This window comes from Papaver somniferum, chromosome 10, assembly GCF_003573695.1.
Source record: "Papaver somniferum cultivar HN1 chromosome 10, ASM357369v1, whole genome shotgun sequence".
NCBI classification, from domain to species: domain Eukaryota; kingdom Viridiplantae; phylum Streptophyta; class Magnoliopsida; order Ranunculales; family Papaveraceae; genus Papaver; species Papaver somniferum.
Genome location: NC_039367.1, coordinates 150966208 through 150982417, shown reverse-complemented (window position 1 = coordinate 150982417; position 16210 = coordinate 150966208). Strand labels below are relative to the sequence as shown.

At 37.5% G+C, this 16210-nt stretch overlaps 1 long non-coding RNA gene across 2 annotated transcripts; it reads right to left on the bottom strand.

Moving 5' to 3' along the window:
• Nucleotides 1-12912: 12912 nt before the first annotated feature.
• On the bottom strand, nucleotides 12913-15728 carry LOC113317452. 2 transcript variants are annotated; one of them, XR_003343542.1, is made up of 4 exons: nucleotides 15272-15728; nucleotides 15024-15183; nucleotides 13738-14035; nucleotides 12913-13290 (listed from the first exon to the last, which is right to left on the bottom strand). It is a non-coding gene; the product is annotated as an uncharacterized LOC113317452 (long non-coding RNA). The 2 variants fall into 2 exon arrangements; XR_003343541.1 differs by having other exon boundaries at nucleotides 15024-15727.
• Between the last annotated feature and the right edge of the window lie 482 nt (nucleotides 15729-16210).

The window sequence follows — 16210 nt, the reverse complement described above, 5'->3', positions numbered from 1 at the left end:
TCCTGGCTATCAACTAATCCTTGATTCAATATCTCCAAATCAACCTCTACTTCTAAATTCCAACCAACCTCACGATGTAACACCCAAGGATTACTCCCTTTCCTAGATCTCCAATCTTAATTATGAATGAACCGTTTGAGATCTACAAAACCCTAACTTGTAAAAAACAATTCGCCAAGATCTCTAACTTCTATGATTTTAAAATAATTTCAATTTTTCTCGAACTCTTAGATGAAGATAAATCCCCAATCTAAGTTCCCTGTTTCTGGACGCCAAAATGTAACTACTGGAAATCCAGTAGTACACCCAAATAGGAAACAAACAAGATATAAGACATAACAAATATTTTGGACAAGAAAATCTTTATTGATCAACCACTCAAGGAAGTGAAAATACAAGTTTTGGATACAAGGAAAACCTAATCTCACACTCTAAGCAAGACTATTCTTACCCCAAAAATCACGACCCCCCCTTACATTGCCCAAGGGTCTCTATTTATAGACCATCCAATCGTAATGGAATACAACTCATTTTACTTTGCCATATCGTCGCCAGGTTCTCGTGGAGGTGCTTTATACTTCGCCCACACCATTTTCCATAAAGTTTTTCCCTTCCTTTCACTGACAACCTTGGAAGTTTGTCAGGACAACTGTCTCTTTTCTTGTTCGACAATTTACTGACTTCACAGATTAACTCTGCAACTAAGTAACCTTACTTCGCCTATCTGAATTCGTGACTGGTGCCTTGTTGGGTACTCCAATTTATCCTTCGTGTTTTAGATTATTTATGCGAGTTACTTAATTTTGGGATGCTTCCTTGGGTACATGTTTTTTTACTTCGTGTCGTTAATCAATGACGAGGTGATTCTGATTTTTGATTTGACACTAATCCAAAACCTGGTTTTTAAGACACTTGGCCCGGGAGGAAAATGATAGATTCCACAAGTGGATATATATTTTATGGTTAGTATTCATCAAAATATTTGTATATGCTAAATAACAGTATGAATCTGTCGACTTTTTCGATTATGTTTTAGCCCCCACTCCTTTAGAGCTCCACCCATATCGGATAACAACTGACATCCTTAATTGTATCAGTAATCGTACGACCTCTAATTAGATCTAGAAACTACTTAAAACTGAGAAGATAAAGTCCTCCGTATTCTCCTTCTCCGTGTTTATTAATCCTTTAATTTTCCCTACTTGATTCTTCTGATTTTTTTATTTTAGATTTAGGCGTCAAACTCCATCAATTTCACATAAATCACTCTAGAATTCTTAAAAACCCCTGATTTTTGGAAAAAAACCCAGTTCCAATCTCCATGTCCACATCATAAAGATAGAGCAAGTAGAGAAATAACCGTAAAATCTCTCTGTACATCTCCGTCTTCTATTACCTTGAACAAAGAGGTACGTAGATTTGCTCGAAATGGTGAAAGCCGTGGCGGATTGATGGCAAAGACGATATCTGTCAATGGAAGAATATCCGCCGGATATTTAGAAATCCGATATCCGACATGTTAAGCACTACCGGATATTCGATATCCGATAATATCCTATAGGATATCAAAATCAGATATCGATTCCGATAGGCTAAGCTGTCGGATATCCGATAAATATTCGATAGTATCCGGTTATAACAAAAAAGTTTAAAAACCCTTGTAAAACATTTTCATAATTGACACTTATGGGATATTTATCCGACAATATCCTATACTAGACTCGAAATTAGGATAAATTACAAATAAGTTCCTATACTATCGGATATCGGATATTAACATTTCGGATGGGGTCTAATCCGTTTCCGATATGTGAAGGAAGAAATATTCGATAAAATATCCGATCTGATATCCGATATCCGATAAAACGGATAAAATCCTATAGGATCTCGAATACTCGGAAACGGATACCGGATATCGGACAAATATTGACAGGCCTAATTGTAGAGAAGAATCATTATCAAAAAAGGTGAAGGAACTCAGGGTGAAGGAGAGCTACAGACGCAAAATCGGTAAGTGGGATTTTAATATAATTGTTTTGATTATTCTTTAAGCTCGGCTAGATACTCCTTTAGCAATTACAATGTTTCATACAATCGAAAACCCCCCAATTTTCTCCTCTAAAATTTCTTATCTACATATCCAAATTTCAAAAATTAGGTTTACCAGAATCACAGTGCTTCTTGCCACTGCCGGACCTACAGCTGGGCTAAAGGGAGCTATACCCCGGATAGTCCTCTCAGTCCACAAGCCAAAAAAAAAAAATTTCTACTCCACCAAGACTTCTAGCCCGGACCTTACAGAAAAATTTAGCCTTCCTGAATCCGTCCTTGCTTCTTGGGGTTAAGAGTCATTCTGGTCCTTAGTTGATAAAAGGGGTAGGTTTTTATTTGCAATTATTTTGGATAATTTGATTTATGCATTTTTACAATATTATTTCACTTGCTCATTTTATACTCTCGTTACACAGATTTATTCAGGTCTCCACAAACTTTTGGGAGAATTTGTTCCAGATGGCAAGGATAATTTATCATGGACTATATTAAAATCCACAAAAGATGCTTGTCAACCTTTTGCTCCATCTGAAATTGAGGTTGTGATGGAGTGTCAGAGCAAGTGCATGAGTGTTTGGAATCCATTAAAGATATGAGGGAGATCTAACTGAAGATGTTACTTTCAACAAAACGTAAGGTATCATCGTTAATTATTCAGATTCGTAATTAGTAGATTGATAGAAATTCCATATTCCGGAAGTGATAGAAGGTTCACATGACCTCACATATATCAAACTTATGTAAGTTCTTTTGTTGTCATAGGTGTTAACCATGGAGGCTACTTTGGAGGACGGATTACATCCTTCCTTTTCTCCATTAGTGATTAGTTATTTTAGAGCTAGATTTTTTATGTTGTAATTGCATCTTTCTCTTCGGTACATCAAAACCACCAGGTCAGAGCTTAAACGATTGAACTTTTGGGGATTTTACACCGTAATTTTAGAGCAAGAAGATGAGCTCATATCTGTTGCAGCAGTTACATATGCTATTCTATATCATATTTATTAGTGAATTGACTTGTATAATCTTCCTTTGCATTTCCGATAGTAAAATCTACTTTGCTGGTGCAGGCTAGCTGAAGGACTTACGAAACCTCAACAAGATATAGAAGAAACAATGGGAGAATTGGGTGTCACATTCTAACGAGTGAGGGTAAAATACCCGATGGCCACGTGTCAACATCCTAAGGGGTGGATCCATAAAAAGATGATGAGATAGGAGCATCGAATCATAATCTAAAAAGGCGAGTTCGTCTGAATCGAGACACCTGCTACAACGTTACATGAATGACGTGTGTAAGGAATAGTCTAATTTGCCCAGACGGTCAAGTCTAAAAAGGAGAACCGCATTTAATGAGGATAAGGGCAAAGATGTGGGCAGATCTACATCATGACGGGAGACTCAGACGACCTATACCATAGCCCAGAAGTGATAGAGCACGAGGTTCCCCAAAGAAGGGATACACGATCTGGAGGAGAGCGAGACAACTCGGAGGGAGAACCAAGCAGCCCATCACGAGGGATAGTATAGAGCCAGTCTGAAGCAATGAAGGCGATGAACGATAGCTCCACCATCTCGGACGATCAGGCCTCCACGAGCCTAATTTCCCTATAAATATCAGTCCATGTAGAAGGAGATGGAGAACTTATGCCGCTTCGGTATCCCAGCCGCCATCGTATCAGACAATGGGGCCCAACTCCTAGGGAAAAACATCGATCTACTCTTCAACTGTTTCAAGATCAGGAAAAACAAATTTATTCCTATCTACCCCGAAAGCAATGGCCAAGCAGAGGAAACTAACAAGATCATCGCTGACATGCTCAAAAAGAAGCTCGACAGTCATGGCGCGAGCTGGTGTGAACAATTACATAACGTCATGTGGGCTTTCGGACCACCAGGAGGGAAGCAACAGGGATGACCCCCTTCGCTCTCACATACGGCACAGAGGCGATCATACCAACAGAAGCAATGATCCCAACAACCAAGACCGACGCATGGGAGAAAAACCTAACCTCGGACATGATACTCGCCAAACTGGACGATTTGGAGGAGAACAAAGAAATCGCTCTCCAGAGGATTGAAAACTATCACAGAAGGTTAGCTCGGGAATACAACAAGCGTGTTCACCAGAGAGAATTCATCCCAGGCGATAAGATCTGGCGCGAGATCCCACCATACCAACGCGAGTCAGGCAAATTCGCACCCGTATGGGAAGGCCCACTAACAGTCCTAGCTAAAGAAGGAGATGGAGCATACATATTGCTCAAATCGAACGGTGAAGAACTTAAGCGCACATGGAACATCAAGTACCTAAAAGATTACAATGCTTAACAGGACCACCTACTAGATAACCAAAATCCAAGAATGTCATCTAATCCCTACTTGTAATGAAGGTCATGAAACCTCACTCAGATGTATCAGGGTTCACCAAACCCTTTTTTGAATATAATAAAATTACTCCCTTTGTGTACTTTTAGCTGATTTTTTTTTCTCACTTTATATTCCTTTGTTTTTCTTTCATCTTATTTTTTTTACTTTTTTTTTTACTTTCTACGTGCATATAGATTAGTCCCATTATACTTGCATTATAACAAAAGCCCATCAAGACTATGGCACGGTGCTAGCCACACTTCCCATTCTACAACGAATGATGCAGGTAAAAAACCCTAAGCTACCTTGCACGATCATAACATCGGATGATGTCATAACATAATAGGAGATATCCAACATCAAGGTACTTACCTTTGGCCAAGATAAGAATCACTTGACCGAGATATCGCCCTCCAAAAACCTGTGTCAAACAAACAGTCAGTGAATCAAGCATCTGATCACTCAATTACAGGGCAAGTGTAACCTAAACTGGACACTACTAAAATAGCCCACAAGGGGAAAAAGGCGAGAAAGGAACACGTTATGAGAACAAGTATACAACTGTTAGCGATGCCTTATCCAATTAAGGAACTGATCACTCCTTGGCTTTGTCATCCCTGGTTAGACCAAAATTACATACGATAACTCCTTAGAGCCATAAGGCACTAACGCATAACAAAATAATGTCATACAAAAGACATGCTATTATTCATTCCAACAAAGAAGAAACATTACATAATAACAATGAAAGAAGTTCTCGGATCGAAGCATCACATCCACAACCCGCTGAGGAGCAGATGACTTAATACCCGTCCGAGCCTCATCAGGGCCACGAACGCTCTCACCTCTATACAAACACCTCGTATAGGAGCAATAATCGGAGACCAAGGTTGACCCACGTACCTTCACTTCATTCCTAGCCTTCGGTGCTAAGGCATAAAACAGGGGCAAGGTTTATATATATATATATATATATATATACGTTTGAATATAACGGCAATATTTTATACCTCAGCACCTCCAGCAGAAAATACTTCTAAGCCAAAATGTGTGAACACACACACAAGGCAAAGTGTTCTCAAGTCCAATCGTAAGAAGAAACACAACACCTGAAGTGTTTCCAAGCTTGCCGGTAAAAGGAAACACAATGGTAAATACGAAATTCCCTGGTGGAAGGTTCAGTCACTTGGCAAACAGATGAGGCTAAAGACGCCATGCGAAAAGACTGGTCTTTCCGAGAAGACATTGATGATGATCTAGAATCCGGAGCAAGACAAGCCGAAAAAACACGTAAATGAGAGGACATACTATCATGTCGGAAAAAATATAAAAAAACAACTCGCCGCCAAGGGGGGCGGAGAGAGAAACGCTCAACACGCATGGAGACCTTCTGCAAAAAGGACTCCGAACTCTACAAGAGAGAAAGAATAGAAAAATGAAACTCGTACCCTTACCACAAAAAAGAATTCTTCTTAAATAGAAGAAGAATTCTTTGAAAAAACCAAGAAGGTAAAAGACGCGACAAACAAGACGATAAGAATCCAGTGGGAAAAAGTACAAAAAAAGAAGATATCTTCCCTCCCACAAAATATAAGAAACTAAGGGATAACCAACCGACACCTCAAGTCCAACGGGTAAAAAAGTGCACTAAAAATGCATACGTGGCGGATATCACGGACGTGGAGAAAAGGACGGGATGATTACAAAGTTTTCTTCCCATCATTCCCTTGGAATGTTGCAAAGAAAAGGAGCAAAATGTGAGGGTAAAATACCCGATGGCCACGTGTCAACATCCTAAGGGGTGGATCCAAAAAAAGATGACGAGATAGGAGCATTGAATCATACTCTGAAAAGGAGAGTTCGTCTGAATCGAGACACCTTCTACAACGTTACATGAATGACGTGTGTAGGGAGTAGTATAATATGCTCAGACGGTCAAGTCTAAAAAGGAGAACCGCATTTAATAAAGGATAAGGGCAAAGGTGTGGGCAGATCTACATCATGACGGGAGACTCGGACGACCTATACTATAGCCCAGAAGTGATAGAGCACGAGGTTCCCCAAAGAAGGGCTACACGATCTGGAGGAGAGCGAGACAACTCGGAGGGAGAATCAAGCAGGACATCACGAGGTATAGTATAGAGCCAGTCCGAAGCAATGAAGGCGATGAACGATAGCTCCACCATCTTGGACGACCAGGCCTCTACGAGCCTAATTTCCCTATAAATACCAGTCCATGTAGAAGGAGATGGACAACTTATGTATTATTAGATGGTCTTTCTACAGAGAATTCCTGAGAGAGATCTAGACAGAGAGAGAGAGTAAGGAATCTAAGTGAGATTTGTAGCTCTTTCAAGGGTAAGACCTTATAATCAATAAAGAAAACATCTTCTTTCCCGTGGACGTATCTCTTCATGGCCGAACCACGTTATATGCTTGTGTTAGTCTTTACTTTTCATGCTCTTTACATCTTGTTCATCTTGAATCTTGTATGTTTTAGTAGTTTTTAGTCGTAAACCTTACTTGGTTGTAGTCATCAGAAAAGATGCAACTATAAACGATGCAAAGATGGTAGTTGTCTGATAATATGAAAGAATCCATTATAGACATCCTACTAGTACTGGACTATAGGCACACAAACTAGGTGTATTTGTTTTCTGCGGTTTAGAATCAAGGTAATATCAGTTGCTGACGTCATACTAGTACTGGGCTATAGGCGCATGAATTAGGTGTATTTCTTATCTGCAGTTTAGATATTGAAATCGCCCAGTTACAAGCAAAAGTGCCATGAACATTTCATTTGTGTAGGTTGTTTAATTAATATCGCTAACAAGGCACACTAACTAGGTGTATTACTATTTCCTTACTTGGGTCTTCTTGGTTTACAAGGACATCCTCACCAATCTCTCTATTCCCAGATGTGCAATATTCAAAAGTCCAGTTACTCTGTTCTTGGTGCTGGGGTATCGTGTTCAAGCTTTCAAGGTAATAAAATCTTAATATGCTAGACATTAGGTTTGTCAGGAAAACAAGTCTTATAGTGGTTGAGAAATCTCCTTAGCCATTCTTCAAATAGGTAGTGCCTTCAATTGAAGTGGATAAATATATTGTATTTGTATGTAATCTTGATAATTCTCTTTCTATGTGAATTTTGTGCTTCTGGCTCAGATTATTCAACCTGTTTATGTCTCTGTTGGTTGTATGCCTTGATAGCACTGTCATTTTACGCATGTTTAGCTATATCCACCAGATTCTCTTCCAGAGGGTACCTTACCATTTGATGTTATTAGATTTAACCCATGTATGCTAATATATGCAGTGGCTTACACCAGTGGATCTTGTCTTCTTGGAACGCCAATATTCTTTTCAACATGGAAGATGTAGATTTACGATCAATCTCTCAAAAGATGAACAAAAGGAGCTCGAGCACCTAGAAATTAAATATGTTTTGATTTTTTTTTTCTTCTTTGTTGTTTTGAACAAGAAGTAGCTTCTATTGTTGAATTTGAGATGTTTGGTTTCTCAAAGATGTAATTTTTCTTTTGAAACACAGGTTGTTACTGAGTTTAAGTTAACCTTGATAAAATGGTTTGAATTTGTTAATGGGTTAAAGGACAAAATGCCCCAAAATCGACCCCCCAGGTTTGAAATTGCCCCGGACGTTAGGCAAGAAATCAAAATGCCCCATTCCGTTAGTTTTCAAATTTTGGTCAAAATTGGGGCATTTTCACTACCTTTGACCAGTCAACTATGTGTGATTTTTCATTTTTCCCTTCGCAAGAAAAAATACCCGACACGTACTGATATGGTTCTCTTAACACGTGGGCATCTATTTCAAGGACACGTGGTCAAGGACTGACACCTGTAGCAAATGTGTGTTTCGTACGTGTGCTACAGGTATTATCTTCACCAATATCGATTTTCAGCCACAGAAAGAAATCGAAAGTTCAGAGAGCGATAGGGTTACAGGCGAGAGAGATCGAGAGATTGAGAGATTGATAGACCGGAAGGACAAAGGGAACTGCAGATCGATAAGATAGATGAGACGGAGTAGATAAGAGGCAGGTTTTCTCTTCCCGGTGACGAACAGGTAAGTTTTTTGTTCAGAAATTTGACGTTTTAGGGTTTGTGATTAACCATGTGATGAGTATCTTTCTACATTTGATCTGTTTGATTTGGTATATGCTTTACGATTTGGGGTTAGGGTTTGTGAAATTGGTTTGCGATTTAGGATATGGGTTAGGATATTTATGATTTTTGATTTTTCGATTCAGGGAATGTGATTATGAAATTGGTTTGAGATGATGTTGTTATAATCTGAAGTTAGGGTTTGTGACGTTTTAGGGTTTGTGACGATTTGAGATTTAAACTGAGTTGGTAATGGCTGCAGGGTGATTTCAGAAAGTACAAATTAGGGTTTGTTTGTGAAACTGAAGAAAATTGGTATGATTATGAAATTGGGGATTGTGTTGTAATTTCATTCAGGGAAAATGAAATTAGTATGATTATGAAATTTTTGGTATGATTAGTGTAATCATTAGTATGATTACTGCAAAACATTTCTGTAACTACCATGGCTGCTAACACCCTTGCTGTATTATTTTGTTTCATTACTGTAAAAAAAATTCCTGTAAAAATTTGTTTCATTACTGTAATCATATTATTCAGTGTTTTGTTTCATACTATTTGTTTACAGTAATGATTACTGTAAAATTTGTTTCACTACTGTAATAATTATTGTTTTTTTGTTGGGGATCTGTTACAGAATGGGTAGCAAGGATAGGAATTTCTGGTTAACTGATATAGGTGTCCGGTTTAGAGACTTGCATATTCTTGGTTGTAAAGCTGGTACCAGTGGAGATGCTTTTATGGCTATGGTAAAGACTAGGTTGGTGAATGAACAAGGTATGAATTCTACACTTGAGCTGTTTTTATTTAATGATGAAGAAGGGAATGCATGTGATAAGTGTGAATCAGAAGAAATGTTTATTTCATTTTGGAACAAAGGGAAAGTAAATAAAGATAATTTGGTCAGACTGTGGTTCACTCCAATTATTCCTACTCCTTCAGTGAGAGAATGGGGTTATGTTTATGATGCTTCCAGTGTTAGTGGGGTAAGTGGTGTGACTAATTATATCAGCCCAGTGAGGAAGAAAACTGTTAGTAAAAGGGTAGAGGTTAGGAGGAGTCCAAGACTTAATAAGACTGCTACTGTTAGTGGGCTTAAAGATATGAGACCAACAAGACTTGATTTTGAGCATGAAGAGCAAGTGGAATTGACACAAGCATCTGTTGCTGACAACCATGTTCATGAATCTCAAAGTATTCCTACACAGTCATCTGTTGCAGCCAACCATGTACAGGGGTATGAAGATGACCAGGTGAATTTGCCTAATGTACATCAAGATGAGTGTCATCCTGATGACAAGCCTGACTTTCTCTTTAAGGACTATGATGAGGAAGAGGATGGTGAAGATGAAAGTGAGGATGAGAGTGGAGATGATAGTGAAGAAGAAACACAAGAACAGATGAATTATGAAGATTGGGTTACTATGTGTGCTAGGGGTATAGATGTTGGTAATGACCCTGATGATTGTAATGAAGATTTCAATATAGGTGGCTTTTATGAAGAGCAGAGTGCACCAGTGAATGCATCCTCATATGAAGATCTTCCCAGCCAAGAAGTCACTCAAGATGAAGAAGCTAAGTGGGAAGAAGATTTTGGTCAGCATTTAAATGAACCACAACGTCTAGAAATGATAAATGAAGATACTCCTGAGGTCACACCTGGTGAAATAAGTACTGGTATGGCTTTTGGAAGTATGCAATACCATAATTCAATGATGTTTGAGCTATGTTAAAAATCCTCACCTTTGTTGAATTGCATTTGGGGTTGATACATCTAGTCTGTGACCAAGGACAATCAGAAAATTTTTGATCACCAAAACAAGCTTTACAACCTCCATTGTACTGAGGTGCAATGGATTTAATTGCATCATCAAACCATTCGAAGTATGAACACATGGGATTAGAGCAAGAGAAGAATTTCTTCCCTGAATTAGCACCATCTTTGACCTTTAAAAGTTTACGAATACCATTACAAGGAACTAATTTACACCTTGTGTAGATCCAATGACAATTAATTGATTGATGATTTCTTTCGTTGCACATCTCACATGCCTGGCTTGATGTAGCAGCCATTATGAAGAAGGAATTTTTTTTACTGATTTTTGGTTGGATCATCTTCACAATTTATAAGTCAGGGGAGACAAAAAAAATGACCGTTATTACAACGGTCGGAATATCACAACGGTCGGAAAATCTAGTCGTTGATTAGCTAGGATGTTCCATGTGTCGCGATCCTAGCTAATAGGACACCGTGGTCATTTAAAAAAAAACGGTACATGTAATGCCCCAAAACAGGACCCTAGATTTTCATCTTGGTGAACAGAAGGGTATAAATGTCAAACGATTTCCACGTGCGGGGCACATGCTTACGCATTTGACCACTTAACGCTCTGAAACGGAAAACATAACAGAATGGGGCATTTTGATACGGTTTTGGGGCATTTTGATTTCTTGCCTAACGTCCGGGGCATTTTCAAACCTGGGGGGTCGATTTTGGGGCATTTTGTCCTTTAACCCTTTGTTAATAAAATTCCATACGCTGGCTTGCTTGTCTGAAAGTATTAATATTCTGAAAATAATACTAATAAGAAAAAAGAAAAAAAAAATCATATCGACTTAGCTGAATCATACCCGGCAGAATCTGATTAGGGTGAAGCTGGCTCGGCTGAATTATATTTTGCTGAATCCAGCTGAATCTTAAAACCTATATTTTGACACGTGGTGCCAGTTGTTATTTTAGGACAAAAGAAATCCGATGTAAATTTTCTACTAGAAGTGTATGTCCTTTAAGAAATAGTACACCAAAAATATGACAGATTTTAGGACATGATATTTGTCATATAAGACAGTTTTTGAGATACTGCCCGTCCTAAATTCTGCGATTTGGACTAGTGTGACAAGTCACTGATTGGGATCTTGGGGAATGATGCAAGATCTTTGAATGAGATTCTTCGGACCTAATTTGTGCATTCCTGTGCGACCACGTGGCGAACCTATTTTGTGTACCTACAACCTTGGTTAACTCTAGACTATTCTTACATCATGACCAAACACCATTCATACTTACCAAAACTAATCCAGATTACAAATTATATTCCAACATTACCTAACAAATGTTTGTCTTTTAAGGGGTTCTGTTCTCTCAGTTGTTGGATTATCTCCAGCTCCCTGCTACTAAGTAAACAAATTAAGGATATATTTTTTATGGTTGTAAAATTGTTTTTTTTTTTTTTTTTGATCGGTATGGTTGTAAAATTGTTCTAACCAAGTTTCTCTGTTAGGCTTTAATGTTTGGTGTCAAGATAGTTATCTTTGTGTTTCTGGAGGATTTAGGATGTGACCCATTTGGCTGTTCCTGCTTCTAGTTTAAACTTAAATTCCATTTGATATCATTAGGGGAGTTTCATTTTGACGTTCACCTTGGGGTTAGTCCCAAACTCCAATACATGATTACTAGAATACCACACCAGAGTGAAGGACTTACATGGGCAATGATGTACACATACGGAATTTGGCAGCTTGTTCTGAGGCACATGTACACTAGGGGAGTTGAATTACTTGATCTTGAGTAGGTAAGCTTGTTCAGGAACCTGTGGAAGCTGCAAGCAATACGTCCTTTTCCAATTGCCAAACTCTTGATTCCTCCTCGTTACTTATTCCGACTTCGGTAGATGTCATTCCTTCCCTCATAGGGCCTACAAGCACTTCCGCTCAAGAGAGAGTGAAAGGATTTGTATCTGTAGACAACTTTAAGATTCCAAAAGAGTATGAGATCTTGTATAAGAAAATCTATCGTAAGTATGGCCATATCGCCACTAAAAAAGTCATCAAATCCAGTGATACTATGGTAGTGGCATGTGTTTTTATTGAGGATCATTTCGGCAATGGAAACTAAGCCAAGTGTGGAACTGAATGAAGTATTGCTGAAGGAACGGGAAGGATTCATCAAAGATGCTGAGGCTTTGAAATTCAATGTTAAGTGGTTTCGAGAAGGATGCAAGTATTGGATTCAATGCAGGTGGAGTATGTTGGCCTCTGCACAAGACAAAACGAGCTTGAAACTGATCTTTCAGAGGTGAAAATTCAGATAAAGAAAGCTGAAGCAAAGATTTCATCTGTGCGGGAAGCTATTCATGAAAAGCAGACTCAGAAAATCATTTTCCAGAACACAAAATTGTTCAAAAAGACCAAAACAGAAAATTCATGGGTGAAATAGACTCTTAGCTTTAGATATTGTTTATATAGCCAAAAATTAGAAAAATATTGTTCATTTAGCCAAAATGGATATTTGACCCAGAATATTTTTTATTTATTAACCTGAAGAGACAATTATGTCCCTATCTTATACAAATGTATACTGGGTTGGAGAAGAACATAGAAATCTATAAAAAAAACAGAGTACAACAACAACAAAAAAAAAACAGAATTAATTTGCTATGTTTTGCTCTGTTTACGAGTTAATTGCAAGCAAAACAGAGTATTAAAACAGAGCAAAAAACAGAGCAAAACAGAGCTTGTACAACAAAATACAGAGTACGTAAAACAGAGCTTGTACAACATTCAACCACTGTAACTGAAAAATTCTTCCAGCTTCCCTGTAAGCAGTTACAAGACCACGTGCAGTTCACTACCTTCTCTGCCAGGCCAAGTGCTATCAACAACTTCAGTCAAAATGGCTAAGCCTTTAACACCTTTAAGAACTGATGAAGGTATTAATCTCCCAGGTTTCAATCGAGCAGCCTGTCCATTTAAGAGTGATTTAGTAAACTTAAATTGCCAGATAAGTTTTGCATACAGAAAAAAAGACTCATACAGATATCCTTTACATAGTATGAAGATTTTGTATATGTCTTCTAATGGCCCATAAATCAGACGTTGAGTACTATACTCAAACATACATTTCTTTTATACATTATGTTATACATACATAAACAAATCAACCCCAAATGCACAAATACAGAAGAAAATACAGCTGCATCAACTGTACTGTGTACCACAACTGAACACACTTTAAGGAAACAACACTAATCACCAGTAAGTGACGGACACATCATGCTTTAATCCACATAATCCACTAACTCTTACTTATAGCCAATTACAATAAAAGGATCCACAAACTTGGATGCATCCATATAACAAAAGAAATAGGATGAACAGACAAACTAAACAAATATTTTTATTTCTTACCCTGGTTGCTCAATTGAAAGGAATTTTGGTTTCTCACTTCACTTGAAACATGAAACTCCACAAACAGACCTTGGCCTTTTTCCGATACATATGATCACAAAAATAGCAACAGGAACTACTTTTTGTTAAACAGGCACCAAAAGAACCGAGTGCTAGCTGACAAACATGGACATGATTTCTATAGAAATGAAATACATTGTAGTTGAATTTATACTGACGGTGTAATATTCTCCTTGTACTAGAGGGTTCACAGCATTTGAACTCTTCAATATTACAAGTTTCTTGTCCTCCTCTTTATCTGCCAGTAGGAAAAAGAGAATGAAATACATACACCTTTGGTAATGTAAATTGTCTGCACTTGCAATGAGTTATAATGATACCGATCATCTTATGCATTATCATACCATGTATTAACCAAATTCCACCAAACATAAAACTGGATGAAACCAATTACATGGTAGTTTAAAATAGGTGAAACCAAATTCAACCCAATTTAGTGTAGGATGAAACCCAGTTTCATCCTTGTTTACAATTAGTGATACCTAATTCAAAAGTCATAGATTCATCCTACCTATAGATGAAACTAATTTCATCCTATTTCAAAATTGGTGAAAGCAAATTCAACCCAATTTAGTAAAGGATGAAACCCAGTTTCATCCTTGTTTCATCCTTGTTTACAATGACTGAAACTAGTTTCATCCTTGTTTAAACTTAGATGAAAACAACTTCAGCTCAACCCAAAACAGGATGAAACCAGTTTCATCCAAGCCTAATTCAATTAATCTCAAACTAGTTTAAGCAATTCAATCCAAACCATAAAAATGGATGAAAAATAATTCAATCAAATTCAAAACAGGATGATACCCGTTTCATCCATGTTTAAGCAATAAGGAAAAATAAAAAGTCTATAATGCATTCATCTCATAGTTTTTGGGTTTAATATAGGATGATACCGCTTTCATCTATAAAAAGATGATACAAGTTTCATATTTATTTAGACATGGATGGAAATCATTTCAACTAAATTCAAATTTATGATAACAATTGCATCCAATTATTTCTGACTTGAAGCTTGTATGTAGAACAAAATCACTTCATAAACTGTTTATGCAAAATAGCTAGGTACATGCATATCTTTGAATCTACATCAAAAAATTCAGTTTTGTAATCAATCTAAACATCCAAAAAATCCTCTAATTTAGCCTTAATCTTTCACACAATCTCATAGATTGACAAAACAAACTATCAATTCATAATGAATAAATGAAGAATTTGTAATCACTTACCTCGTCAAAGAAGAAGACGAATCAACAAAATCTATCATCACCAGATTCAACATGGAACCATCTTCTTCATCGTTCGATTGCAATTTCTTCTCTTCTCTAAAACAAACCCATCCATCGATCACATCTCAAGTTCATCTTCTTTGATTCTTACAGCCAAAAACTGAATATCACCACCACTAAATCAAACCAAATACCACCAGAAAACTGATACTAAAAAAAAAATAGGGATTTCACTTCATGTTTCGTACCACAGAAAAATCCACCGACAATGATGAAATAAAAGGGGATTCAAAACGTCTTCACGGTTGATTCCTGTTTTACTCTTCTTTACTGATGATGAAAAAAAATGGGTTTCCATCTTTTTTCTACTGTTACAAGACGAAATATAAAAAGTTACAGTTTAAAATTCAAGGAAAAAGATGGCTCACAATTGAGATTATAGAAATAAAATACTTATGGATCGAAAAAATTGGTTACAGATCGAAGTAAATGATGCAAAGATTGACATCGAATCATGGATGGAAAACAAGAAAGCTGAGGGTGCAGAAGTGATGGAAAACAAGAGCTTTCTTTTGGATTTTTTAGATCTGGTTTATGTTTCAGGAGACGTAGAAGACGAGAAAAAGATATCCCTTCCAAAAGGGTAGTAACGTAACCTCCTTTCCATTGACTATTTGACCCAGGCCGAATCCTAAATGTCTATTTGGTCCAGGAAATACCCAATTTTGGCTATATAGCCCATTTTCTGTTTCCAGAATCAACCTATTCTAAGAATAGTGAACTTCCTCCATGGTTAGAAAATGCAACGAAGCAACAATTTTATGGGGTTGAGACAGCAACAATCTTAGAACCTTTTCTTTTATAAGATCTTCGGTCTGTCCAAACTTATTTGCGTCTTGTAAACGGGTCGTGTATGTCAGTAGGTCAGTAAATTTTATGACTAGATTATCTTGGGAGGGGGAGAACATCTTTTTCCAGGCGACTCTCACAGTTCGAAAAATTATGTCGCCACTCTTAGTAGAATTGGAACCAAGAAATAATTAGGATTGCTGATTCCAGAATCCAGTCTACAGGTCAGATGTTGCATACTTTTGCTTCTCAATTAAACTTCTAACCCTCTTCCCACTTGTCAAAATGGATGCATGGATCCTTGTTCTTCACCCAGTTTTCTCTGTAATGTAGAGTTT